Source organism: Dendrobates tinctorius, unplaced genomic scaffold (assembly GCF_039654945.1).
Source record: "Dendrobates tinctorius isolate UK_male_01 unplaced genomic scaffold, ASM3965494v1 ptg000136l, whole genome shotgun sequence".
Classification (NCBI taxonomy): Eukaryota; Metazoa; Chordata; class Amphibia; order Anura; family Dendrobatidae; genus Dendrobates; species Dendrobates tinctorius.
In genome coordinates, this window is record NW_027361804.1 from 7853116 (window position 1) to 7880836 (window position 27721).

At 46.5% G+C, this 27721-nt stretch overlaps 1 long non-coding RNA gene across 1 annotated transcript in view; it reads right to left on the reverse strand.

Moving 5' to 3' along the window:
- Positions 1-27721, reverse strand: part of LOC141048565 (uncharacterized) — a 133489-nt gene that overhangs the window by 7790 nt on the left and 97978 nt on the right. Inside the window, exon 2 of the long non-coding RNA XR_012220087.1 lies at positions 15978-16043. This is a non-coding gene — a long non-coding RNA (uncharacterized lncRNA). The remainder of the gene's footprint in view (positions 1-15977; positions 16044-27721) is intronic.

Consider the following 27721-nt stretch of genomic DNA (forward strand, 5'->3'; position numbering starts at 1 on the left):
TAATTTTTTGTATATTCCTATTTTTCTATTTCAGTTATTTTCATAGTGTTTTTCTTATTACATTGTAAGTCTACAGCCTCACTGTATCTGTCTCTTGATGACTCCCTGTAGTGCATTAATCCCTAAGGCCCTTTTTTCTCCTCTGGGAGGCCTGGAAACCGCCCCAACTTGTTTGACTACCCCTGGACAAGGAAGGGGGTCGGGGGAGAACAGGAGCTGGGCAAGTCAGTTCCGGTGTGGACAGGATCGTGTAAAGACTGCATTTCAGAGAGAAGGACCCATTTTATCCTCTGGTGCTAGAGTTTTGGAATCTCGTTTCCCTGGACATTTTATCCTGATACTGGACTGCATTCTTATTCTGGACTATCTTATCCTTTGTGTGGTGGACTGAATATGGACCTTTTCGTATTTTTGCCTGAATAAAGGTCTTGGAATTGTTCACTCTTCGCTTGCTCTGTTGCTTGTGTGATACCAGAGAAGGACCCCGTGACAACTGGTGGCAGCAGTGGCATCAACAGAGCGTAACCCAATGGAAAACCACCCACAGAGTGAGTACAGAAATTGGACTGTATGCATTTTACAGGAGAGAGCCAGAGACCTGGGCCTGAACTACCAGGGACTGACTAAAGAGGCCTTAATCGATCTACTGGTGGGCGCTAGCCCGGCCACCTCCTCCCAGATGTCTGAAGGACGAGCACTGGAGACAGGGATCCCCTTCCAGAAAAGCCAGTGGTTGGTGTGGTACGAAGAAGAGATGGCGGTTCTGGGCCCCGGCGTCTCTCAGGAGTACAAGGAGGAGGCTGCCCGCCGGGCACAGCGGAGACAGGAAGCAATGGAGCTTGAAAAAGGGAGTAACGCAATGTGGAGTGTAACCCCAACAATCCGGGAGCCTGTACGGATCACCTGGACAGAGTTTATGCCATTTGATGAGGCTTCCGGAGATGTGGAGGGGTTCTTCAAGGACTTTGAGCAGCAGTGTACTGTGATGGAGGTGCCCCTCTCTAGCTGGATGCGTTTGTTAGTGGGGCTCCTGAACGGAAGCATGGCGGAGGCTTACCGAACCATTGATGCACAGCGGAATCGGGATTATAACATTGTAAAGCGGACTATCCTGGATTGCCATGCTATCACCCCAGACTCATATAGGGCCAAGTTCCGAGACCTCCCATGCACCACGGGGGGATCGTTTAGGATGTATGCACATAAGATGTCCGAGGCATGTCGAAGATGGCTGGAAGCAGAAAACGCCTTTACTGTGGAAGATGTTATACAGGCGTTCCTTATAGAACAATTTCTTGCCAAGTGCCCTGCAGAGGTACGGGAATGGGTCCGGGAGCGCACGCCGTGTACCGTGGATAGAGCTGCAGCCCTGGCCGATGAAGCCCTTACTATCCGGCCGCAATGGAGGAGGCTTCTGGACAATGAACCACGGCCTGCTCCCGCGCCCCGTCCCCCTACAATTATATCTGCCCTTCCACCTAGTCGCAAGCCGATGACAATCACACCTCACAATCCTAGGCCCCAACAGTTCCGACCACGACCTGGGGGTATCACAGAGAGGAGGTGTTATGGGTGTGGGCAACCTGGACATTTGCAGTCTGGCTGTCCCTCCAGGATTCAGAGGGAGCCTCACGCTGCCCCACCTCATCCAGTGCATCTTGTACATTCCACCACACCTGAGGAAGACCACCACCCCCACCAGAGTGGACCACCGACCACGGCACCATAGATACCCCTCCTGTAGTGTATGGACTCCGGCCTCTGTCCTTTAGCTACTCAGAGCAACGGCAACGCCACCTGCAGGATGTCTTTATTGATGGATACAAAGTGTCAGGATTTAGAGACACGGGGGCATTCTTGACTATCGCTGACCCCCGTGTGGTTCGACCCGAGGCAATTTACCAGGGTCCGGGAATTCCCATTGTCCTGGCGGGGGGTGCCCGCAAATATATACAGCGAGCTTCTGTGCGTTTGGATTATGGTTGTGGAGAAAAACTGTGTTGGATTGGAGTTATGGGAGGACTTCCTGCAGATATCCTCCTTGGGAATGACATTGGGGAGTTACAGTGCCAATTTGTGGGAGCAGTCACCCGACTACAGGCCCTTCAAGCACTACGTCATCCGGACCCCACCGGGGAGCAACCACCACGAACCGCAGCAGAGTCGGTAAGCAATACTTTCGCTGCTACTACATTGGGAGAGTCTTGGGACAGAGAGGAGTTTAGGCGAGAAATAGAGGGTGACACTACCTTAGCAGCCCTTAGGCGAAAGGCAGAAACTGGGCACATGGGAGATAATGGGGATGGCTTCACTCGAGAAAACGGACTGTATTATCGTGTAACAAAGGGCAGTGACCAGGGCAACCCTGACGCAACGACCAGGCAACTCATTATCCCTCAGAAGTACAGGGACAGCTACTTCAACTGGCCCATGACATCCCCTTGGCTGGGCATCAAGGGAGAAAAAGGACTGAAAAGAGACTCACCCAAAGTTTTTACTGGCCGGGCATTTCGCAATCGGTAGCCCATTATTGCCGCACCTGTGATGTGTGCCAGCGAATGCGGCATCCAGGAGCTCGACATAAGGTACCCCTGCAATCCCTGCCCATAATTGAGGAACCATTTCAATGTGTAGCTGTCGACATCATAGGTCCTCTGGCCCACCCCAGCAGGTCAGGGAAAAAATATATCCTGACCGTGGTGAACTATGCCACTAGGTATCCTGAAGCTGTGGCCCTGTCCAGTATTACAGCAGTAAAGGTAGCCGAGGCCCTTGTTACCATCTTTACCCGGGTAGGGTTTCCTAGTGAAACATTGTCGGATCAAGGCACTCAGTTCATGTCAGATCTGGTCCAGTCCCTATGGCATACCTGTGGTGTTCGAGCCATTCGCACCACCCCATACCACCCGCAGACCAACGGACTATGTGAACGCTTTAATGGAACCCTAAAAAATATGCTGAGGGCTTTTGTTGACGTTGAGAAAGACTGGGAAAAGTACCTGCCACATCTCCTCTTCGCCTATCGGGAGGTTCCCCAAGAGTCCACAGGGTTCTCTCCCTTCAAACTACTGTTTAGCCGGAAGGTCCGTGGGCCTCTCACTCTTCTGAAAGAACATTTGGAGGGAGACATCTCAGATACCGGAATGCCCATCGTTCCCTATGTTCTAGAGCTCAGAGACCGTCTCGCCCAGCTAGCTACCTTCGCTAAAGAACATCAGCGAATGGCCCAGTCCAGACAAAAAACCTGGTATGACCGTAATGCCAGGAACCGGGAATTTATGGAAGGACAGCAAGTGCTCATGATTACTGCTTCCCCTGCCAACAAGCTTCAAGCAGTGTGGGAAGGCCCTTATCAGGTTGTCAAGAAAATTAATGACACTGTTATTGCCCTGGACTCTAGTGGTCGACGACAGAAAACCGTCCACATTAACATGCTGAAAGACTACCACGACCGATCTCTGCCTGTTCTAGCTGTCTGCCACCCCCCTAGTGATACTGCCGACGACGAGTATCTCCCAGATCTCCTCCAGGTTGCCCAAGCAGGAGGATCACTGGAACAAGTGCCCCTGGGCTCCCATTTATCGGATATTCAAAAGGACGATATTGTCGCCGTACTAAGGCCGAGGGCTGCTGCTTTCTCCTCAAAGCCGGGGAAGACTACTCTCACCAGTCACCATGTGGAAACCCCCGGACAACGCCCCATCCAGCAGGCTGCCTACCGGGTTCCAGAGGCTGTTCAAGGCATGATAAAGAACGAACTGGAGGAGATGAAACAACTGGGAGTTATTCAGCCATCTCACAGTTCTTGGGCCTCTCCTGTCGTCCTGGTCCCCAAGAAGGATGGTACAACACGATTCTGCGTTGATTGCAGACGACTAAATGATGCCACCAAGAGTGATGCTTATCCCATGCCCGGGATTGATGATCTATTGGATCGTCTGGCCAGTGCCCAATTTGTGACCATGTTAGACTTGAGCAAGGGGTACTGGCAGATACCCCTAACGGAGGACGCTCGGGAGCGCTCAGCCTTCATTACTCCATTTGGGCTTTATGAGTTCCTGGGAATGCCCTTTGGGATGAAAACTTCCCCCGCTACTTTCCAGAGACTGGTGGATCGACTGTTACAACAATGTCAGGACTTTGCCTGTGCTTACTTAGACGACATCGCCATTTTTAGCACAACCTGGGAGGAACATCTTAAACACTTGGGCATAGTGCTGGACTGTATCCTTACTGCAGGACTGACCATTCGCCCTGATAAGTGCCAAATAGGGATGGCGGAGGTGCAGTACCTCGGGCACAGAGTAGGGGGTGGGACACTAAGGCCTGAGCCTGCCAAGGTGGAAGCCATTAGCAACTGGTGTAGACCCCAGACTAAAAAGCAGGTACTTGCGTTTTTAGGAACTGCTGGTTACTATCGCAAATTTGTTTCTAACTTCAGCACCTTGGCCAAGCCCCTAACCGACCTGACCCGCAACAACATGCCTAGGAATGTGACGTGGACGCCTGCATGCGAGGATGCTTTTTCAGCGTTAAAGACTGCCCTCGTCACTGCTCCTGTCTTGGCTGCCCCTGATTATAAACGCAGGTTCCTCGTGCAGACAGATGCATCCACCTTTGGGATTGGGGCAGTACTTAGCCAAGTGAACGCCGCTGGAGAAGAACATCCTGTTGCTTTTGCCAGTCGGAAACTACTGGATCGGGAAGTTGCCTATGCCACTATTGAAAAGGAGTGCCTTGCCATCGTATGGGCGCTAAAAAAATTGCAGCCATACTTGTATGGCACAGACTTTACAATTGTTACAGACCACAACCCCCTCACATGGCTGAACCGCGTATCAGGGGACAATGGAAGATTGCTGCAGTGGAGCTTGTCCTTACAACCCTACAGCTTCTCCATCCAATACAAGCGGGGAAGCCAACACCAGAACGCCGATGGTCTGTCTCGACAAGAAGAACCATAGGCTCCCCAGGCTGACCTACCCCTGCCACTATACAAGGAACTACAAATAACTGAGCAATATGGACTAAAGTGAGCAGGCCAGAGGTCTGTGTAGACCTCATGGCGTGCTCACTTATTATGGGGGGGAGAGGTTGTGATGGTGTGATATGTTATGTGGATGTCATTTTTTGTATATTCCTATTTTTAACAATTCCAGTTATTTTCATAGTGTTTTTCTTATTACATTGTAAGTCTACAGCCTCACTGTATCTGTCTCTTGATGACCCCCTGTAGTGCATTAATCCCTAAGGCCTTTTGTTCTCCTCTGGGAGGCAACTTGTTGGACTACCCCTGGACAAGGAAGGGGGTGGGGGGAAGAACGGCAGCTGGACAAGTCAGTTCCGGTAGAAACAAGATGGTGAAAAGGCTGCATTTCAGAGAGAAGGATCCATTATTATCCTCTGGTGCTAGAGTTTTGGAATCTCGTTTCCCTGGACATTTTATCCTGATACTGGACTGCATTCTTATTCTGGACTATCTTATCCTTTGTGTGGTGGACTGAATATGGACCTTTTCGTATTTTTGCCTGAATAAAGGTCTTGGAATTGTTCACTCTTCGCTTGCTCTGTTGATTGTGTGATACCAGAGAAGGACCCCGTGACACCTATGTACAGGAATATAGCTACTATAATACTGCCCCTATGTACAAGAATATAACTACTATAATACTGCCCCTATATACAAGAATATAACTACTATAATACTGCTCCCTATGTAAAAGAATATAACTACTATAATACTGCCTCCTAGCTGTGAGGTTGTGTGTCAGTGGTTCTCCTGATGTCTGGAGCAAGCCCAGGGAGGGGCCACCCTGGGCGGGGAAGCTCCCCTGGCAAGGCCCAGGCTTCCCGGCCTACACTGGGACTAGCCTCCCAGGCTTCTACTAATGGGAATGTTAATCCCAAAGCCACTGTGAGTCCAGTGAATGCAGTGAGTCAAAGCTGCAGCAGTTCTATGAAGAAGGAAACAGTTGTGAGTAAAGTTTTGGGAGGAAAACCTTCTCCAGTTCCAGCAAAGAAACAAGAAGGCAATGTGTCAGTGAGTGATGGAAACCAGCAGAATGTGAAGTCTTGTAGCTCCCCAGTCAGTAAGCAGCTCCTGCCAGGTGCACAGGTGAGATCGGCCCCAGCTGTGCAGATCACCTCTCCTGCTTCCAGGCAGAGACGGACGTCTTTGGAAAGACAGACAATGCAGGAAAACCTACAGCAGCATGGCAGTATGGCGCGGTCAGGATGCACACGGTCACAGTCAGGTGGCAGCGATAAACCTGCTGCGGAGCCTGCATCCAGCCAAGGGGCCACAAAACCATCCGTGGTGGACCCGCACAAGACTGTCTTCAAAACCCCTGTACCCGTGGTCAAGACTAAACCTGTGGGGCCGGCGCGTGCACCCGAGCTGCAGCTAGCGGATGAGATACCGGGACTTGTCCGAAAACTGGGTGAGTTACAGCAGCAAAAAAAAAGCGCTGCAAATGGAGGTAGACTTCATCTATAGCCTAAAGACCACTAATCCTGCCAGTAATGACGCGTATGACCTGAGACTGAACACACTGGGTGTACAGCTGGCGAGTGTTGTGCAGGACACTGAATCTGTGCTGGAGAGCATGGGGCCCCTGGCAGAGACCTACAGGAACCGCGAGCGGTTCGCCTCCTATAAGCAGGACTGTGCTGTAGAGGCCAGGACCCCTGATGTTCAGGACGGGACCCCCCAGCAGTGGACACGGCCAGTGTTACAGGCTGCCCGCTTCTGCTTCCAGGAGGGAAAACAGCTGCAGCAGCAGCAGCTCAGTGTGAACAGGAGCACGCACTGCAGACTGCAGCAGAGGCACCACAGGTCCCAGAATGCCCCAAACAGGAGCAGGACAGTATATGTGAGACTGTTTGTGCTGATGAGGCTGAGGCAGCCGAGTGTGAACAGGAGCACACACTGCAGACTCCAGCAGAGGCACCACAGGTCCCAGAATGCCCCACACAGGAGCAGGACAGTATTTGTGAGACTGTTTGTGCTGATGAGGCCGAGGCTGAAGCACAGACTGTGGCTGGTGATGCTGTGCCCATGGGGTCGGGGGTTGGAGGGGTTTCACATTCTGTATTGGACGTCGCACTGTATGATGATAATGATGCTGCTCATGATAATGTGCATGATATGTGTGATTATCCCCCTTTGCCATCCAGTCCACAAGGTGTGACAGCCCCCCCTGCTGCAGGCCCTCTCCCTGTCAGTCAGCCCAGTGTGACCCGGCAGGTGCCCCCAGGAATGCCTGGAGCCGTGGCGCCCCATCCTTCACTTCCAGCGCCAGGTACACCGGCCAGACATTCAAGCGCATTAATGTGGTGCGGTTTAAATACATAGGTGCCAAGGAGGATCTGCCACAACGCAGGTATGTGGTGAGAGAGCTGCTCTGCGGCCAGATGGGGTTTGTGGCAAATGAGATACTGGCGGTGTCTAATCTTCAGGACAGGCAGGGCTACGAGGTCAGCTTCAAGCTCATGTCTGACCTGGACAGATTCTGGGCCAATTACCCCAAGTTCAGAGATGCTGAGGGCTGGAATAAGTTTGTGTTGGTTCCTATCTCCAGGCCGGACACAGTCACAGTGAATATCACCTTCTGGAATGAGGCCGTTCCTCCACAGGACATCGAGGTGTGGCTCCGGAGACACTGTGACCTCGTCTCTGGACTCACCAAGGTCAGAGATGAGGATGGTATCTGTGAGAACATCACTGCCCACTTACCCAACTCCTTCTTCATTGGGAGGGAGAAGGGAAGGTGTTATTATCCCGGGCAACCCAGAAAGTGTTTCAAATGTGGTGGGAAAGGTCATCTGGCTAACGCCTGTACTGTGGTGAAGTGCAGTCTGTGTGGGGCAATTGGCCATGTCGCTGCAGACTGCCGGGACGTCAGGTGCAACCTCTGTGGTAGGATGGGCCACCCTCACAGGGACTGTCCAGACGCCTGGCACAACATCTGCAGAGTCTTCCCTGATGAGTTAGTGATGGCAGGGGCAAAGGCTCAGGAGGATGAGGATGTGGTGGCAGGGACACATGAGGAGGAGTGTTTAATGTCAGGAGAGATGTTGACCAGCTCAGATGCCCACCAGGAGTCCACTCAGGCAGCACCAGAGAAGCAGGGTGCAGAGGGGAACATGGAGGTCGTCCAGCAGCCTCAGATAGCCCCCCCTTCAGCATCGCTGTCTGTATCTGATGACTGGAGCATTAATAATAATAAAAGGAAGAAAAAGAACACATCCTCCCGTAAACCTGAGGCAGAATATGACACTGGTCAGACTGCTAGTAAGAAGGTTCAGAATTCTGCAGGAGTGATGGTCGTGTCCAAGTATGTAGTTTTATCTGACTCCAATGGTGACAATTATGAGGAAGAGTTGAGGAAAGTTGATGCTGAGTGTGACAGGGACATAGAGGACCACCCCCCGCCAAAGCGGAAGCCCTTATCTGTGGACCCTCAGGTGGAGTCTGACATGGACACCAGTGGTGGACAGAACATCTCTGACTCATGATGATGGCTGTTACTCTGCTCCTTCTATATTGTGCTGTGATGGCGGGGTTCTCATTGACAGTGACCTCGAGCAATGTGAATAGCATTAAGCTGAGGAGAACTAGACACACGGTGTATGAACATCTCAAATATCTGGACACAGATGTCATCTTCCTGCAGGAGACACGACTGACATCTCTGGGGCTTATGAGAGAGGCTGAGAGGGAATGGCGGTCCGGTCCTTCTTTCTGGTCACTGGCTGTGGAGCCTTACGCCGGGGTCGCTGTCCTGTTTAACACCAATGATGTGACTGTGCATAGGATGACGGAGGTGGTCATGGGAAGATGTCTGGTCCTGGAAGTCACTGTCCATGGGAGGCGACTCCGGCTTATTAACATCTATGGGCCACAGACAGTGACGGACAGGATCCAGCTGTTTAATGACGTCAAGCCTTACCTCTTCACTTCTCTTCCAGTGGTGATGGCGGGGGACTTTAATGCCATAATGACATCAGGTGACAGCTCCTCGGGCAGGGCAGTGACCAGGGACGGTTAGGTCCTACATAACGTCATAATGCAGGCAGGATTGACCGACGTTTTCACACAGGGTGGGCGACAGCCAAAATTCACGTATTCATGTTCCAACAGGAGCAGTAGGATAGATTTTGCTTTTGTCAGTCCTACTGAGGCTGTCGGCGCCCTGAGTGAGAAGGTCGTCCCTTACTCTGATCACCTTGCCTTGTGCTTCTCTTTGGGTTCCTCTAACCGTCCGGACATTGGTAGAGGGTTGTGGAAGCTCAATTCCAGTCTCCTGGATGATGCCTATGTTCAGAGCCGTGTTCACTCCCTTATCCAGCTTCATCTAGACAGGGTTGACTTCTATGACAACATGACCGACTGGTGGGAGGACGTCAAGGAGAATATCAGATCCCTCTTAAAGAGACTGTCAGTTAATAAAGGGAGGAATAAGTACAGCCAGTACCTAAAGCTGCGCAAAGAATTGGAGTCACTGTATTCGGCGGGCGGGGATGACAAAGTGAAGATCGACCGGCTGAAATCTGAGATAAAGCAGTATCAGTATAGCAGGTATACCTCCCTGGTTCTTGAACGGGATTATGGGTCATTAGGGGCCCCTGATCCCTTTGAGAATTGCAGGGAGGGGGTGGCCAAAAAAATGGTCACGGGTCTCATTGACTCCCAGGGTGTATTGCAGGATTCACGGGAGGGTATCCTGGAGGTGGTGAGATCTTACTATGCTGACTTGTTTCAGAGGAAAGTTTTGGATAAAGATAAGATGACTCAATTCTTGGAGGCAACTCCAGTGCCTGATACTAATGATCTGGACTTTTCTCCTTTGACAGCAGAATTAACGGTGGAAGAAGTTAAGGAGGCTATTGATAAGTTATATCTGAAGAAGGCACCAGGTCCAGATGGTATAACGGCAGAATTTTATAAGAAATTCAGAGACCTCCTGGCTCCAATTCTCGTGGATGTGTATAGAAATTGTCTAGAAAATCACCTGATGCCTCCATCCATGAGAGTGTCCTCGTTAATTCTGCTGTCTAAAGGTAAAGAGCCGAGTGACATCAAGAACTGGAGGCCGATTGCCCTCTTGAATGTGGATAGGAAGATTCTAGCAAAGATCCTATTTTCTAGATTAGTCTGTTTGTCCCCGGCACTGTTGGCAGGCTCTCAGTTTGGCACGGTAAAAGGGCGGAACATCTCTGGAGAAATCATCTCGATACGAGAGATGTTTGAGAGATGTAAAGCTCTGCGGTGTGGGAGATATGTTGTCAGTCTGGACCAGGCTAAAGCCTTTGACAGGGTTGATCATGACTATCTGTGGGCCACTTTGTCAAAGTACGGTATTCCGGGACAATTTGTGGATTGGTTGAAGACGTTGTACAGAGAGGCGGTGAGCTTTCCTCTGATTAATGGTTGGCAGGGTGACACTTTTGGAGTTGGGGCGGGGGTGAGACAGGGCTGCCCAATGAGTCCGCTCCTGTATGTTTTTGCCCTAGACCCATTTCTGAGGTCACTGCAGGAGTGCGATTTTCAGGGGGTGCCGGTCCCCCCACTGCCCGCCTCTGAATGTTGTTGCCTATGCGGACAATGTGACACTGGTGATCTCCAATCCTTGTGAGGTGCAGATGTTATCTGCGTCCATCAGAAGCTACTCAGAGGCCTCCGGGTCTCTGGTCAACCTTGAAAAGAGTCAAGCTCTGTGGACATTAGATACTGAGCCCAGCTTTGATCTGCCGCAGTTTTCCAAAGCCTCCACCCATATTAAGATCCTAGGGGTTAAATTTGGGAGGGATGATAATGCCATGCTAAATTGGGAGGAGAAATTGGAAACCGGAAATGCAAAGGTTCAGTGATGGAAGAACTGGAGGCTGACCTACAGAGAAAGGGTCACAATGTTGAAGATTTACCTGGTCCCCGTTTTCTTGTATGTCTCTGTCATTTTCCCTTTGCCAGAATCTTTCTCAGCGAGGCTCTTCAGCCTGTTCTTCCAGCTCTTGTGGGGGAATAGGATGAACCTGATAAAGAGGGGAATAACATACCTACGGCGGAGAGAGGGTGGGCTGGATATGTTGAATCCAAGGGTTTTCTTTGACTCCTTGTTTCTAAAGGTGAATTTTGGGAACATGGACTCAAACAGTAGCTCCCTGTGGGTAAATAGTATCAGGTACTGGATATTGCCTTTTGCAGAATCTTGGGTGCGAGGCGGCAGTCTCAAGAGGAGGAGATGGACAGGTGACCACCTCCCCCAGTATCTGGACTATGGTCTGAAGTGTGTTAGGAGGTGGGGACTGGAGAGGTCTTACATTGAGAGCAGTACGAGAAGAGACCTGTATGCTCGTGTATGTAGGACTTTCTTCTACTCTCCACTGGCCCTGAGAGATTGTGTCACCACCACCCTGCAGGAAAGCCTTAGGTTCCTAAACGGGAAACGGCTTCCTCCTAAACTGTTTGATGTCACTTGGCTTTCACTGCATAGTCGGCTCTTTGTCAAAGGGAACCTGAAACATCTGTGTGTCTCTGATCGGACGTGTCCCCTTGGTTGTCAGCAGGAGGAGACTATGGAGCACTTCATATGTGATTGCTGGGGAGGGAGGAAGATCTGGGAGGAAGTGTCAGATAATCTAAAAATCCCCATACTGCGGACTCTAAAGTATCCTGACATAATCTATGGTGTCACCTCCACAACAGAGAGACAATGTACATTATAATCAGTGTCATCAAATATTATCACTGGCACATGAGAACCCGGGTGTCACTGCACAATGAGCTGTTCGATCACACCGCTGCAGCCAATCAGGTTATGTCAGAACTCCGGTGGATAAAATCACTAGAAGTTGGAAGGAGTCTAAGAAACATAACGTTATGGAGAAACGTAAAGTTCAGTTAGAAAATATGATAATTTTTTTTTTGTTTTTTTTTTTCCCTCTAACTTTCTTTTTCCATCCCCAGGTGTGGACACTTTAATTTATTTATGAATATGATCTGATCATTAGTGCTGCGTATATATTACCTAAGTGGTTTGTGTTTTGTAATACTGGATGATTTTTGTTTTATTATAATTGTATTTATGTTAGGGGCAATTTTTATTATAAAAACCCAATGTACAAGAATATAACTACTATAATACTGCCCCCTATGTACAAGAATATAACTACTATAGTACTGCCTCCTATGTACAAGAATATAACTACTATAATACTGCTCCTATATACAAGAATATAACTACTATAATACTGCTCCTATGTACAAGAATATAACTACTATAATACTGCCCCCTATGTACAAGAATATAACTACTATAATACTGCTCCTATATACAAGAATATAACTACTATAATACTGCCCCCTATGTACAAGAATATAACTACTATAATACTGCCCCTATGTACAAGAATATAACTACTATAATACTGCTCCTATATACAAGAATATAACTACTATAATACTGCCCCCTATGTACAAGAATATAACTACTATAATACTGCTCCTATATACAAGAATATAACTACTATAATACTGCTCCTATGTACAAGAATATAACTACTATAATACTGCCCCCTATGTACAAGAATATTACTATAATACTGCTCCTATGTACAAGAATATAGCTACTATAATACTGCTCCTATGTACAAGAATATAACTACTATAATACTGCTCTTATGTACAAGAATATAACTACTATAATACTGCTCCTATGTACAAGAATATAACTACTATAATACTGCTCCTATATACAAGAATATAACTACTATAATACTGCCCCTATGTACAGGAATATAACTACTATAATACTGCTCCCTATGTACAAGAATATAACTACTATAATACTGCCCCCTATATACAAGAATATAACTACTATAATACTGCCCCTATGTACAGGAATATAACTACTATAATACTGCCTCCTATGTACAAGAATATAAGTATTATTGTAATGTTGCTCATGATTATAGCGGGTTATCATGTGCCAATATTTGTCAGCACTGGGATTGGACTTATCACATAATATAATTGTGCCGCAGAGGACGCCTCGGTCTTATTACAGCAGATTCGCAGTGAGTGTCGTGGGAACCATCTTGTAAGACTTTACAGAGAACAGAAATAGCTCAGATCTGACAGGAGGACTGAGTGCAGTAACCTTTTCCTCGCTCTTGGTATAAATGACTTTCACACATTTAAACTATAAAGGATTAGGAGAAGTCAGGAATCTGCGGCTTCATCAGTCATCGGAATGTTGGATACAGTGACCTTTAACCTGACATGAGAAATGTCGCTGACAACTAACAGTGATGAATCTCCTCACTGAGCCGAGAGGTGATTATATCCATCCCAGGCAGCACATACATGGTGCAACAACTAGGCAGGTCTGTGTGCAGTATACTTCCTGCAGGTTACAGAATGACAGCAGAATAGTGAGTGCAGCTCTGGGGTATAATACAGGATGTAACTCAGGATCAGTAATGTATGTACACAGTGACTGCACCAGCAGAATAGTGAGTGCAGCTCTGGGGTATAATACAGGATGTTACTCAGGATCAGTAATGTATGTACACAGTGACTGCACCAGCAGAATAGTGAGTGCAGATCTGGGGTATAATACAGGTGGTAACTCAGGATCAGTAATGTATGTACACAGTGACTGCACCAGCAGAATAGTGAGTGCAGCTCTGGAGTATAATACAGCATGTAACTCAGGATCAGTAATGTAATGTCTGTACACAGTGACTGCACCAGCAGAATAGTGAGTGCAGCTCTGGAGTATAATACAGGAGGTAACTCAGGATCAGTAATGTAATGTATGTACACAGTGACTGCACTAGCAGAATAGTGAGTGCAGCTCTGGAGTATAATATAGGCTGTAACTCAGGATAAGTAATGTAATGTACGAGTGTGTACACAGTGACTGCACCAGCAGAATAGTGAGTGCAGCTCTGGAGTATAATACAGGCTGTAACTCAGGATCAGTAATGTAATGTACGAGTATGTACAGTACACAGTGACTGCACCAGCAGAACAGTGAGTGCAGCTCTGGGGTATAATACAGGAGGTAACTCAGGATCAGTAATGTAATGTATGTACACAGTGACTGCACCAGCAGAATAGTGAGTGCAGCTCTGGAGTATAATACAGCATGTAACTCAGGATCAGTAATGTAATGTATGTACACAGTGACTGCACCAGCAGAATAGTGAGTGCAGCTCTGGGGTATAATACAGGAGGTAACTCAGGATCAGTAATGTGATGTATGTACACAGTGACTGCACCAGCAGAATAGTGAGTGCAGCTCTGGGTTATAAAAATAGGAGGTTACTATGTTGTATTGTCCAGGTTACAACATGTTATATAGGAAGTTGTCCAATCTACTTTTTTGGATTTCTCTTAGTTCTGCCTTTATAAAATTTATCACAAGGACAACAAATAGCAGAAATAACTCCAACTGTGGAATATGTGTAGGGTCTCTAATCTCAAAAATATTTTTACCTTCTGTGTCCCTAACTGAAGAAATATTTTATCATCGAGTTTAGTTTACATAGGACAAGTGCGACAAGGAACCCTTGTTTAGGAAATATTTTTTTTTCATCCTTAAGGCTTCCTCCATATATTCCTTTATGTCTGTGCTATTGTGTCTGGCTCCAATCAATTGTCCCTTAGTGGCTGGTTAAAAAATGTATAACTATTGCAATCTCTTTCCTTCCTACAGCTCATAGTTAAATTATTATTTTCTGATGTGTATGTAACGAGATCCAAAAAGTTCACAGATATTTATCTACATGTTGGGGTAAAGGAAAAAAAACTATTAATCTTCTCCAATTTTGAAGGAATGATCAGATCCTTTTCAATTTAATAGCATATCATTGATAAATCTTTTCCACAGGACCAGACCCACACCAACAATGCTGCTAGGGAACATAAATTCATGTTTCAAGTCATCCATATATAAATTTGCATAACTTGGCATGAATTTTGTCCCCATTGTGGTTCCCCATGTTTATACAGTAGATAAAATGATCAATTAGCTTATTTTTAGATATGTATGAAGTTCACAGATTCTCAATTACATGTTGGAGTAAATAAAAAAAATTGCTATTAAATGGGTTGTCCACAAGTATGACAGCACTTTCTCAATCTTATTGTTTGCACCTGTGAAAATAAAAACACATACTCACATCCCATTCCTGCACCATTTCAGCAGTGTCAGCATTTGTGTTCCTGGGGCTCCCATGAGATTGTTATGTCATGTGAACCCTGTGCAAAATCAGTGCTGGTGTCATTGTACCCCTCTCCAGATGTTTTAGCAATGAAGAGCAGCTATCCAAAGCTCTAATTTCCTCTTGATTATGTATAAGTCCGAAGGTGGGGACCGAGCTCACATTACATAACAATAGCACGTGAGCCTTGGGAGCACAAATGCAACACCAGTGGAAAGGTGGCGGCATGGGAGGTGAATACAGTATATGTTTCTATTTTCAAGAGGGCAAACATTTAGATCGAGAAGGGGTTATCCCAGTAGTGGGAATCCCTTTTAATCTTCTCTAAGAACATTTTCATGAAATCCTTAGATTCCTTTAAAAAAAAAATCACATCGTTAGGGCAAGTTAGGATAGGATGGGTTGAACTAGATGGACTTAAAGTCTCCCTTCAACCTTAATTACTATGTTACTATGTTAATAAATATTTTCCGAAGGACCAGATTTTAAGATTCGTACCAAGAACTCTGTCATGGAAGATTAAAACTTCCTTACCAGTAGCTCACATCTAAATTGCATAACTTGGTGAGAATATGGTCCCCATCGCGGTCCCACATGTTTATAAAGAAAATTTGACTTTACATAAAAATACATTTATGAGCTAGGATGAAATTCATGCACTTAACAATACAATCTACATGTTGGTAGAAAATGGTGTAACACCGCGCAATACTGGGAAACTCAAAAGGGTGAATCAGATTACTCACTTGTAAATATATGGAAAAAATGGAATGTCCTGAAGCTGTTTGCCTGTGCTTGAATATAAGTGATGCCTGTTAATTAGATGAAAAAGCTGTTAAAATAAAATAAAAATACAATCAGTGATAAATAAATGAACACTAATGTTTGCCTGAAAGTGAACCCCTTAAGGGTTGCACTCCCGCTTCCTGGTCTAGTGGATTTACGCCAGTGTGTTATTATCTTATCACAATCCACATGTTCTTGCTAATACTGTCCCTTTTTTTAAAAATCTGGCTACTTAACCCTCCTCAAGGTATGTGATGCTTTAAATAGAATTCAAATTGACTGTCCTCCAGGTGTTTTCTTCCATCCATTTAATCCCCTCAAGTATATGAAGGATGTATGATGTCTTTAATGTCTTGTACATTTTTGACACTATCTTTAAGGTGTGTATTATCATTATTATTTATTTCTATAGCACCATTGGTTCCATGGTACTATACATGAGACGGGGCTACATCAAAATGCAAATATCACAGTAAACAAACTAACAATCACAGACTGATACTGGGGGGAGAGGACCCTGCCCTTTCGGGCTTACATTCTACAGGATTATGGGGAAGGAGACAGTAGGTCAGGGGTTGCAGTAACTCCGATGGTGTTGAGGTGGCTCTGTGGTCATTACAGGTTTTAAGTTTTTTGAAGAGATTATTATTATTATTATTTATTTCTATAGCACCATTGATTCCATGGTGCTGTACATGAGAAGGGGTTACATACAAATTACAGATATCACTTACAGTAAACAAACTAACAATCACAGACTGATACAGAGGGTAGAGAGGACCCTGCCCTTTTGGGCTTACATGCTACAGGATGGTGGGGAAGGAGACAGTAGGTTGGTGGGTTGCAGCAGCTCCGGTGTTGGTTGCGGTGATATCACTGGTAGTGGTGAGAGAGAAGGAGGTAGTGGGGTCATGGCAGGCTGTAGGCTTTCTTGAAGAGGTGGGTTTTCAGGTTCCGTCTGAAGGATCCAAATGTAGTTGATAGTCGGACTTGTTGGGGCAGAGAATTCCAGAGAATAGGGGCTATTCGGGAGAAGAGATGGGTTTTCAGGTACCATCTGAAGGATCCAAATGTGGTGGATAACCGGATGTTTTGGGGCACAGAATTCCAGAGGATGGGGGATATTCTGGAGAAATCGTGGAGGCGATTGGGTGAGGAGCAAATAAGCGTGGAGGAGAGAAGAAGGTCTTGGAAGGACTGGAGATTACATGAGGGAAGATATTGAGAGATTAGTTCAGAAATGTACGGAGGAGAAACGTTATGGATGGCTTTGTAGGTCAGTGTTAGTAGTTTCAACTGGATACGCTGAGGGAATGGGAGCCAGTGAAGGGATGGGATTTGCAAAGAGGTGAAGCAGGAGTGTAGTGAGGAGAGAGATTAAATAGGCAGCAGAGTTAAGGACGGACTGGAGGGGTGCGAGAGTGTTAGAAAGTAAGCCACAGAGGAGGATGTTGCAGTAGTCGAGGAGGGAGATGATGAGGGCATGCACAAGTATTTTGGTAGAGTGAGGATTGAGGAAAGGATAGATTCTGGAAATGTTTTTGAGCTGGAGGCAAAGGAGGTGGCGAGAGCTTGGATATGTGGTTTGAAGGACATGGCAGAGTCAAGGGTTACTCCGAGGCAGCGGATTACCGGGACAGGGGAAAGTGTGAATTCATTTATTGTGATAGATAGATCAGGTAGGGAAGGTATACGAGATGGAGGAAAGATAATTAGTTCAGATTTGTCCACACTGAGCTTGAGGAAGCGAGAGGAGAAGAAGTAGGATATGGCTGATAGACACTCTGGGATTCTGGAGAGCAGAGATGTGACATCTGGGCCAGAGAGGTAGATCTGAGTGTCGTCAGCATATACATGGTACTGGAAGCCATAGGACTTTATGAGTTGTCCCAGGCCAAGGGTATAGATTGAGAGGAGGTGGTGTCTGAGGAGGAAACACTAAATACAGTATGTGGTTGGTAAGATATGAGGAGATCCAGGATAGGGCAAGGTCTTTGACACCAAAGGAAGAGAGGATCTGTAGAAGGAGGCAGTGGTCAACTGTGTGGAAGGCAGACGACAGGTCTAGAAGGAGGAGAATAGAGAACTGTCTGTTAGGTTTGGCTGTAAGTCATTAGTAAGTTTGGTCAGGGCCATCTCAGTGGAATGGTGGAGACGGAAGTCACATTGTAGGTTGTCGAAGAGCAAGTTAGATGCAAAGTGAGAGGAAAGTTCAGCTTGGACGTGCTGCTCAAGGAGTTTGGCAGCAAATGGAAGCAAAGATATGGGGAGATAGCTGGACATAGCACTCGGGTCAAGGGATGGCTTTTCAAGGGATGGTGTATCAAAAAATTTGGATAAATTGGAAAGCAAACAATCAATCCCTGAAAATAATGGGTCTCCCTGGTGGCTGTGGACAGGATTTCAGGATTTTAGGAAGATAAGAAAACAGTGCTATTTTAGGGGATTTTTTTAATAATTAAAGTATATTTCTTAATTCGTATTAACATCATATTTCAAGTTCTCCAGGGATTTGACAGATTTGTCAGTAAGGCCAGATATTCAATATTCTAAAGGTCTGTATGTCAATCAAAATTGCAAAATATCCGGGGTCTTATGGAAACATACTGCTACAATCCTGATCTAAATAGGGCTTAAGTACCGCAAGCGACGAGCGCTGCTTGCACCAAGATGTTGTAATTTTTAATGTCACGCCATTGGAGGTCGCTGGCCCTTCCTAACCATTAATTAAAAAATAACCCTTTAAAAAATCATCAGCATTACAGAATGGAATATTAATTAGAGATCTTAAATGATGAGATTTCCAGAATAGAAATTCCGAGAACTTGAATGTAATTCACGATGGCATTTCAAGAAATCAGAAGCAAAGAAAGGTCGTACGTCCTCTTAATGTCACAATCCGCGAGGGGACGGCACGGGAGATGGAAATATTTGAAAGGGTTTTTCTTCAATGTCTCTGTGTCGTCTGGTGGCGAAAGATCAAAAGTTCAAAATCTGTAGGCAAAACCAGCGCTTTCTTCCTAACCGTATAGAGGAGAAGCCGTGACGAGACACCACTGATCTCTGCCGACAACTCTCAGATGACAAATCATATTCATAAAAGGTGCAACACACAGAGACCTGGGGCAATGTCCGTCACTGAGAAAGAAACTGGACACCTAGAACATAGGCAGTGCAGGACGACATTATCTATCTATCTATTATATATCTATTAGCTATCTATTTATTATCTATTATCTATCTATCCATTGTAGTGCAGCGGTAGCACCGCCTGCAGTGATGAGGTAGTGACCCACAAAGTTCAAACAAAGAACTCCTTTAATGCGTTTCTTCACGGCATTAAATGTTCACTTTACACAAGTGTATATCATTAGTGTTTTAGTTCACACCAGTTCATAGCACCACATAGTACACGGCATTCTTTAAATCACAGTTACTAAACACTCCAGAATTCCCTTTGTCCTGTTTCCGTGGGCAACTGCAGCGCCGTATCAATGTCTTACTCATAGCCTCCTTTAGTTTTGCAGTCATTACACACGTCAGTCCTCCTCTGAGTAGTTTTTGTGGACGACAGCACCGCTGTGTATGATGTGGGTGCCACGACTTGTCCTGTGTCTCCTTACACAGACAAAGCTCTGCAAGAGCCAACTGCTCTGCACGCTTGCACCCACCAGACTGGCACTCAGCCTGACCTGACACACCCAACTGAGACACTCAAACCCTTTCCTGCAGGGCTTTTAACATAAGAACCTGTTTCCTTATGCCACATGGAAAACCCAGGACCTGGAATGAAACAGACTGCACAACACCATCCTCCAGTCTGTTTCACATCACTACACTCCAGAGCAGGTTTTCCCTACATCTGCCTTGGACACTGACATGTCCAAGACCAATACTCACTTTTATTATTTTAATTATTTTAGTCTGCAGTGCAGTCACAGCAACACCTGTGCCATGCACACCTAAGGCCTTGATACGCGTCTCATACTGTGCTGCTCTCTCATACTGTGCTGTTCTCTCATACTGTGCTGCTCTCTCATCTGCTCTCACATACTGTGCTGCTCTCTCCCCAAGCTCACATACAGCACTGTTCTCTCCCCTGCTTTCACATACTGGGCTCTTCTCTCCCCTGTGCTCACTTACTGTGCTGCTCTCTTCTACACGCTCACATACTGCGCTGCTCTCACCCTCACACTCACATACTGTGCTTCTATCTTCCCCACACTCACATAGTGCACTGTTCTCTTCTCTGCTCTCACATACTGCGCTGCTCTCTCCCCCACACTCACACATGGAACTGCTCTTTCGCCCCCACACTCACATACTGCTCTGCTATCTTCCCCGCTCTCACATAGGCGCTACTTTCTCCCCCGTGCTCACATACTGTGTTGCTCTCTCCCCCGCGCTTACATACTGTGCTGCTCTTTCTCCTGTGCTCACATACTGTGCTGCTCTCTCCCCCACTCTCACATACTGTCCTGCCCTCTCTGCTATGATTGGGTCACCGAGGTGGAGAGCAAGACCAAGCAAGCCACAGAAAACCAGAGAGGTTGGTAACTAAGCGGATGCAGACCCCTGATCCTGTCCACACAACTAGCAGTAGCCGTGGAGCGTGCTTACGATGATCCTAGATGCCTCAGCACAGCCGGAGAACTAACTAAGCCTAAAGCAAGAAAGGGGAAATCTAAACTGACCCAGAGCAGACCCCAAAAGAATAGATATCCCCCAAACATATATTGTCGGTGAGACAAGATGAAAACACAAATGCAGGTAGGAAAATAGACTGAGCAAACGATGGGGCCCAAACTAACTAGACAGGACAGGAAAGGAAAGACACTGTCTGCAATCACGCAAAAAACCCTGCAAAATAGTCCAACACGTCTGATAGAAAAATACTGAAGTCGCACAACTTTGCCCACTATATCAGCACTCTGGTATATTCTGAAAGCAGAGCAAAAAGAGGCAAATCTAATAAGTGACAAAAACAAACTGGCACAAGCAGTAACATATGGATGGTGATTCAGCACAGCCCCAGACGGAGCTGGCTGACCCACACTAAAATGAAATAGACAAAACCAGATCAAATGTGAACAATAGCAATAGAACACTTAGCTGAGCATGCAGGGGCTGAGCTGGAAACTAAGACCTCAGGAGGCAGGAAAAATCACCAGCAGGGATAGAGGGAGTGGGCTGTCTTAAATCCAGTCTTAAACCCCAGATCTCCAATCGTCCTCCTCATTATCAGGTGGCAAGCCTCTGTTAATCAGATCAGCTCCATTACCTCCAGTAACCACCAGAGGGAGCCCAGAAAGAGAACTCGCAACCCCTCTGTCTATATGACCAGCTCCACTACCTTCAGTAGTAACCAGAGGTAGGCCAGAAAGCGAATTCACAACACCTCTCCCCGCTCACATACTGTGCTGCTCTCTTCCCTGTGCTCACAAGCTATGCTGCTTTCTCCCCTGTGCTCACATACTTGCTTGTTGTGAGTTCATTCTCCCCTTCACTACTGAGGCCCGAGGAACTCCCTCTTCTGGTGAAGAAAGGTAGTGAGCCTGATTGTCAAACACCTGGGGCTGATGATGATGACTGGCTGAGTGGAGTTAATGACTGGATATAAGGCTGCCGACGCCCTTCTGGCCTGCGGGTGATTTCTCTGTGGACTTCTAGGAAACCAGTCTGATTCCTGCTCATCTAAAGCTAAGATTTCTGCTTTGCCTTTTTGCATTAGTGTTTTCTTTTCCTTGCTTTTCTGGATTCTGCCATTCCCTGCTGGTTTGAGCTGAATCTCCTTTTGCCTGTTGCTCTGTCTTCAGAATATTCCTGAGTACTGACATAGCTTTTTTGAAGCCTAGCATCTTCAGGGCCTTTTTTACTGTCAGTTTGTTGGCTCGTATTTTCATAGGGTTTTTCACGGATTGCAGACAGCAGCCTTCCTGTCCTTTCCTATCTAAGCTAGCGTGGGCCCCATCTTTGCTCAGTCTATCTTTCTGTCTGTGTTTTGTTCTTTCTTCTTGATTCACCGTCATTATATGTTGGGGGCTGCCTATTGCTTTGGGGTCTGCTCTGGGGCAGTTTAGATTTCCCCTTTCTTTCTTTAGGCCTATGTATTTCTCCGGCTGTGATCGAGGGGTCTAGGGCATCGTAGGAACCCCCCACGGCTACTGCTAGTTGTGTTGATAGGTTCAGGGGTCTGCAATCTGATAGTTGCCAACTTCTCTGGTTTTCTGGACTTAGCTTGTATTTCTGCTTTTGCCTCCTACGGTGACTCATTCATAACAGAATCACCCGCCATACCGCAGATTCTAGGGTACTCAATAGCAGGAAAGAATTGTATTAAAAAAAAAAAAAAAAAAGTGTGTATATTTTTTCCTCTATATCTCTGAGGCCGTAGGGGGAATTTTTTTTTTCTCTCAATGGAGATAAAGCAATTGTCTGATCGTGTGGAGCAGCTTGCTGCGGAAGTGTGGGGAATTTCCGCCTACCTTGCTCATTCACATGCTGCTGAACCAAAGATTCCTACACCTGATGTATTTTTTGGGGATCGGTCTAAATTTTTGAATTTCAAAAATAATTGTAAATTATTTTTTGCCTTGAAGCCTAACTCGTCAGGGAGCTCCACGCAGCAGGTTAAAATTGTCATCTCTTTGCTGCATGGCGATCCCCAGGATTGGGCGTTTTCTTTGAAACCAGATGATCCTATTCTGACTAATGTGAACGCATTTTTTCAGGCCTTGGGGTTGTTGTATGACGAACCTAATGCCATTGATCAGGCTGAAAAGACCCTGCTGGCATTGAATCAGGGTCGTGATTCTGCAGAATTGTACTGTCAAAAATTCCGAAAGTGGGCAGTACTTACTACCTGGAATGATAATGCCTTGGCTGCTCTCTTTCGGAAGGGGTTGTCAGAAGCCATAAAAGATACTATGGTGGGATTTCCTGTTCCCTCTGGTCTTGACGATTCTATGTCTTTAGCCATTCAGGTTGATCGGCGTTTACGCGAACGCAGAGCTGCATGAGAGGTGTTGCCACCTGTTGAACAGATGTCTGAACCTATGCAATGTGATAGTTTTTTCCAGAGAGCAGCGTCAGGAGTTCAGAAGGCGTAATAAGTTTGTGTTTTTTCTGTGGAGATGCCTCGCATATTATTTCTGTCTGTCCTAAACGCGAGAAACGCTTTGCACACGTTTTCTGTTGGTGGTGTTCAACCTAAGTTTCTTCTGGCTATTACTCTGATCTGCTCCCTGTCCACATTTTCCGCCAAGGCTTTTGTGGATTCAGAAGCAGCCCTAAACCTAATGGACTTGGATTTTGCTAAACGTGGATTTCCGATGACACCTCTGCAGACGCCTATCCCTTTGAGGGGGATTGATGCTACTCCTTTGGCTAAAAATAAACCTCAGTTTTGGACCCAGGTGGTAATGCGGGTCGCCCCAGACCATCAAGAAAATTGCAGGTTTTTGGTGTTACATAATCTGCATGATACCATTGTTCTGGGGTTTCCCTGGTTACAAATTCATAATCCAGTTTTGGATTGGAAATCTGTGTCTGTGGTGAGTTGGGGTTGCCGGTGTACCTTTAGTGAGGCTCCGTTTTTTTCCACCTCTCCTCAGTCGCATGATGTTCCTGATTATTTGGCGGACTTTTATGATGTATTTAGTGAGAATGAGTCTGCGTCTCTGCCTCCTCATAGGAGTTATGACTGTGCAATTGAACTGAGCCCGGGGTGTAAATTTCCCAAGGGTCGGCTCTTCAATTTATCTGTACCCGAGCACGAGGCTATGCGATCCTATATTAAGGAGGCGTTGGAGAAGGGTCATATTAGACCATCCTCTTCACCCTTAGGTGCTGGTTTTCTTTGTAGCCAAAAAGGATGGATCATTAAGGCCTTGTATTGATTATCGTGCTCTCAACAAAATTACTGTTAAATATCAGTATCCGTTACCCCTGATTTCGGATCTATTCTCCAGAGTTAAAGGTGCTTGCTGGTTTACCAAGCTTGACCTCAGGGGGGCGTATAATCTTATCCGCATTAAGCATGGGGATGAATGGAAGACGGCATTTAATACTCCGGAGGGACATTTTGAGTACCTGGTGATGCCTTTTGGGCTCACTAATGCCCCTTCTGTCTTCCAGTGCTTCATGAACGATATTTTCCGAGACTTTGTCGATAAATTTTTGATTATCTATCTGGATGATATTTTGATCTTCTCCAAGGATTGGGATTCTCATGTGAAACATATTCGGACTGTGTTCCGGATCTTGAGGGAGAATTCCCTGTATGTCAAAGGATCTAAATGCCTTTTTGGAGTACAGAGGATTTCTTTTTTGGGATTTATTTTGTCCCCGTCAACTATTAAAATGGACCCGGCCAAGGTACAGGCCATTTACGATTGGGTTCAGCCCACTTCTTTGAAGGCCCTCCAGAAGTTTTTGGGTTTTGCTAATTTTTATCGGAAATTTATAGCAAAATTTTCTAGTATTGCCAAGCCATTGACTGATTTGACTAAGAAGGGTGCTGATGTGTTAAATTGGTCTCCGGAGGCTGTTTCTTCCTTTCAGGAGCTGAAGCGAAGATTCACCTCCGCCCCGTTTTGCGGCAACCTGATGTCTCACTTCCGTTCCAGGTAGAGGTGGATGCTTCTGAGATTGGTGCAGGAGCTGTTTTGTCCCAAAAGGATCCTGTAACATCTAAAATGAATCCCTGTGCTTTCTTTTCCCGAAAGTTCTCTCCATCTGAACGTAACTATGATGTGGGGAATCGGGAACTGTTAGCCATGAAATGGGCATTTGAGGAGTGGAGACATTGGTTGGAGGGAGCTAAGCATCAAGTCGTGGTCCTCACTGACCACAAGAATTTGATTTACCTAGAGTCGGCTAAGCGCTTGAACCCTAGACAGGCTAGGTGGGCCTTGTTTTTTACACGTTTTGATTTTGTGGTTTCTTTTCTTCCTGGAACCAAGAATGTCAAGGCTGACGCCCTCTCTAGGAGCTTCTTTGCTGATTCTCCTGTGGTGACCAAGCCTGCTACCATCTTAGGCGAAGGGGTAGTTCTTTCTGCCATCTCGCCCGATTTGAGACGTGCTCTGGAAGAGTTCCAGGAGGACAAACCTGAGCGTTGTCCCAGTGGAAAGTTGTATGTTCCTGACCAGTGGAAGAAGAGAGTGATGTCTGAAGTTCATTGCTCTGCTTTGGCTGGTCATCCAGGTATTTTTGGTACTAGAGATCTGGTGAGTCGGTCTTTTTGGTGGCCCTCCTTGTCTCGTGATGTCAGGAATTTTGTGCAGTCCTGTGGGACGTGCTCCCGGTCTAAATCGTGTTCTCGCTCTAGTGGGTTGTTGATGCCTTTGCCTGTCCCCAAGAGGCCATGGACCCATATTTCAATGGATTTCATCTCTGATATGCCTGTCTCTCAAAGGATGACTGTTATTTGGGTGATTTGTGATATGTTCTCTAAGATGGTTCATCTTGTACCACTCCCTAAGTTGCCGTCTTCCTCTGAATTGGTGCCCCTGTTTTTACAACAGGTGGTTCGCTTGCACGGGATTCCTGAGAACATTGTATCTGACAGAGGAGTCCAGTTTGTGTCTAGATTTTGGAGAACTTTCTGTTCCAAGCTGGGAATTCAGTTGTCCTTCTCCTCTGCTTTTCACCCTCAGACCAATGGGCAGAGAGAACAAACCAGACCTTGGAGTCATATTTGAGATGTTTTATTTCCGCTGATCAGGATGATTGGGTTTCATTTTTGCCCTTGGCCGAATTTGCTTTAAATAATAGAGCTAGTTCTGCCACTTTGATGTCTCCTTTTTTTTGTAACTTTGGGTTTCATCCTCGATTTTCTTCAGGGCAGGTGGAGCTCTCTGCCTGCCCAGGTGTTGACACTGTGGTGGAGAGAATGCACCAGATCTGGGACCAAGTGGTGGATAAGTTATCTCTCTCCCAGGAAAAGGCCCAGCGGTTTTCCAACCGACATAGGACCATTGGTCCCCAATTTAAGGTTGGTGATATGGTGTGGTTATCATCAAAAAATATTGCTATGAAGGTGGCTTCTCCTAAGTTTAAGCCTAGATTTATTGGACCTTACAAGATTTTGGAGATTATTAATCCGGTCTCTTTTCGTTTGGCTCTTCCTGTCACATTTAAAATCCATAATGTGTTCCATAAATCTTTGTTGAAGAGGTTTGCTGAACCTGTTGTTCCGGGGGTGGCACCTCCAGACCCTGTATTGGTTGAAGGTAACATGGAATATGAGGTAGAGAAAGTACTGGATTCCCGTCTGGCTAGATGGAGACTCCAGTATTTGGTTAAGTGGAAGGGTTATGGTCAGGAGGATAATTCCTGGGTCTCTGCCTCTGATATTCATGCCAAAAGATAGGTGCGTGCCTTTCATCGGGCTCACCCTGATCGCCCTGGTGGCGTGGTTGAGGGTTCGGGGACCCCTCCTCAAGGGGGAGGTACTGTTGTGAGTTCATTTTCCCCTTCACTACTGAGGCCCGAGGAACTCCCTCTTCTGGTGAAGAAAGGTAGTGAGCCTGATTGTCAAACACCTGGGGCTGATGATGATGACTGGCTGAGTGGAGTTAATGACTGGATATAAGGCTGCCGACGCCCTTCTGGCCTGCGGGTGATTTCTCTGTGGACTTCTAGGAAATCAGTCTGATTCCTGCTCATCTAAAGCTAAGATTTCTGCTTTGCCTTTTTGCATTAGTGTTTTGTTTTCCTTGCTTTTCTGGATTCTGCCATTCCCTGCTGGGGTGAGCTGAATCTCCTTTTGCCTGTTGTTCTGTCTTCAGAATATTCCTGAGTACTGACATAGCTTTTTTGAAGCCTAGCGTCTTCAGGGCCTTTTTTACTGTCAGTTTGTTGGCTCTTATTTTCATAGGGTTTTTCACGGATTGCAGACAGGAGCCTTCCTGTCCTTTCCTATCTAAGCTAGCGTGGTCCCCATCTTTGCTCAGTCTTTCTGTCTGTGTTTTGTTCTTTCTTCTTGCTTCACCGTCATTATTTGTGGGGGGCTGCCTTTTGCTTTGGGGTCTGCTCTGGGGCAGTTTAGATTTCCCTTTCTGTCTTTAGGCTATGTAGTCCTCCGGCTGTGATCGAGGGGCCTAGGGCATCGTAGGGCCCCCACGGCTACTGCTAGTTGTGTTGATAGGTTCAGGGGTCTGCAATCCGATAGCTGCCAACTTCTCTGGTTTTCTGGACTTTGCTAGCATTTCTATTTTTGCCTCCTACGGTGACTCAATCATAACACTTGCTGCTCTCTCCCCCACTCTCACATACTGCGCTGCTCTCTCCCCCATGCTCACATACTGTGCTGCTCTCTCCCCCACTCTCACATACTGTGCTGCTCTCTCCCCTGCGCTTACATACTGTGCTGCTCTCTCCCCCACTCTCACATACTGTGCTGCTCTCTCCTGCACTCTCACATACTGTGCTGCTCTCTCCTGCACTCTCACATACTGTGCTGCTCTCTCCCCTGCGCTTACATACTGTGCTGCTCTCTCCCCCACTCTCACATACTGTGCTGCTCTCTCCTGCACTCTCACATACTGTGCTGCTCTCTCCTGCACTCTCACATACTGTGCTGCTCTCTTCCCCACTCTCTCATACTGTGCTGCTCTCTCCCCCACTCTCACATATTGTGCTGCTCTCTCCTGCACTCTCACATACTGTGCTGCTCTCTCCCCTGTGCTCACATACTGTG